Source organism: Bubalus bubalis, chromosome 15 (assembly GCF_019923935.1).
Source record: "Bubalus bubalis isolate 160015118507 breed Murrah chromosome 15, NDDB_SH_1, whole genome shotgun sequence".
Taxonomy (NCBI): Eukaryota; Metazoa; Chordata; class Mammalia; order Artiodactyla; family Bovidae; genus Bubalus; species Bubalus bubalis.
In genome coordinates, this window is record NC_059171.1 from 40,492,814 (window position 1) to 40,494,283 (window position 1,470).

Sequence of the window (1,470 nt, forward strand, 5' to 3'; positions counted from 1 at the left end):
GGAAATGAGTTTAGAAGAGAAGGCCTAAATATAACTAAATATAATAAGGGACCAAAAAATACACAAACCCACCTAATCTATTTAATTGAGAAGAATGGGAGTGTGGGTAGAGAAAATTATATTTGCAATGAAACCATTAAAAATTCTGGATAGGTTCATGAACATATAATTTGTAAAATATTTATAATTTTTTCAGGGATGAGACATTTATTTTTCACCAGAAATATAGAGCTCTGTTAATGGGTTTTCATCTTCAAAAGTTCTGTGTTTTGGGTCAGGAATTAATGCAAATCTTACCATCTTTTCATGTCACTTACACTAAGTTAAAAGCTAACTAGAAAATGCTGGAAGAAATGTGACAATTGATAATTAATCTTACATTATTTACCAGGAAAAAACATCACGACTTGAGGTTTATCTGTTTTATCTTGCTACATGGTAACATTGAATTTCCATTGTCAATAATAGCAGTACCCAAATATGTTCCTGAAATGGTTGCTAAACAAATTTCCTATATCTATAACTTCATAATCTGTAACATTGAATATTTTTTACCATATAAGAGTAACTAAATGCTCACTTAAGCACACACATACTAAAATTGGAATGATACAGAGATTACCATGGCTGTTACAGAAGGATGACATGAAAATTCATGAAGCTTTCAATACTTTTGTAAAAAACTTGAGAATTTTTTTCTAGCAGACTTGTGCTACAAGAACTATTAAAGTGAGCCCTTCAGATGAAAAGGACAAGCCCATAATTTGAATCCATCTGAAGAAATGAAGAGCATCAATAAGAGTAACTGCAGAGGTAAATACAAAAAATAGTATAAATGTATTTTACTATAGTATTTTTTCTCCTATCTGATTTAAAAGACAGCTACATAAAGTATTAATTATAACTGTGTATAGGCATATAATATATAAAGATGTAATTTTTCTATCAGTAACAGATCAAAGGAGAGCAATGTAATGGAGCTAATAGACACAAAGTTTTTTAAACTATTGAAATTAAGTTGGTATTAATCAAAACTAGATACTTATAACTTAAGATGTTATTTGTAATCTTTAGAGCAAGCATTAAGAATACAACTCAGAAATATATTAAAAGATAAGGGAATTGAAATTGCACACTAGAAAATATCTCTTTAACAACATCAGCAACAACAACAATAAAAAATGGCCAGTATTGAGGAAGAGGGATTAGATTAAAAAAAATATGACATTTGGAAAGTAAATCACAATTATTGGACATAAATCCTACATGAATTACATTCTACCTAAAAATTATAAAATTAATATTACGTTTAGTATAAAAAGGTTGAACATTTCATCTAAAGACAGGAATTTCAGAATGGATAAAAAATAAAAAACATGATTCAAATATACAAAATGGGTCATACAAATGACCCATTTTAAACTCAAGAACATATACAAGTGGAGTGTAAAAGAGTTGAAATAGATATAT

At 28.2% G+C, this 1,470-nt stretch overlaps 1 non-coding gene across 1 annotated transcript; it reads left to right on the forward strand.

Annotated features, from left to right (window-relative positions):
* Positions 1–572: 572 nt before the first annotated feature.
* On the forward strand, positions 573–675 carry LOC112579271. Its single transcript, XR_003103769.1, has one exon. It is a non-coding gene; the product is annotated as a U6 spliceosomal RNA (small nuclear RNA).
* Positions 676–1,470: the final 795 nt, after the last annotated feature.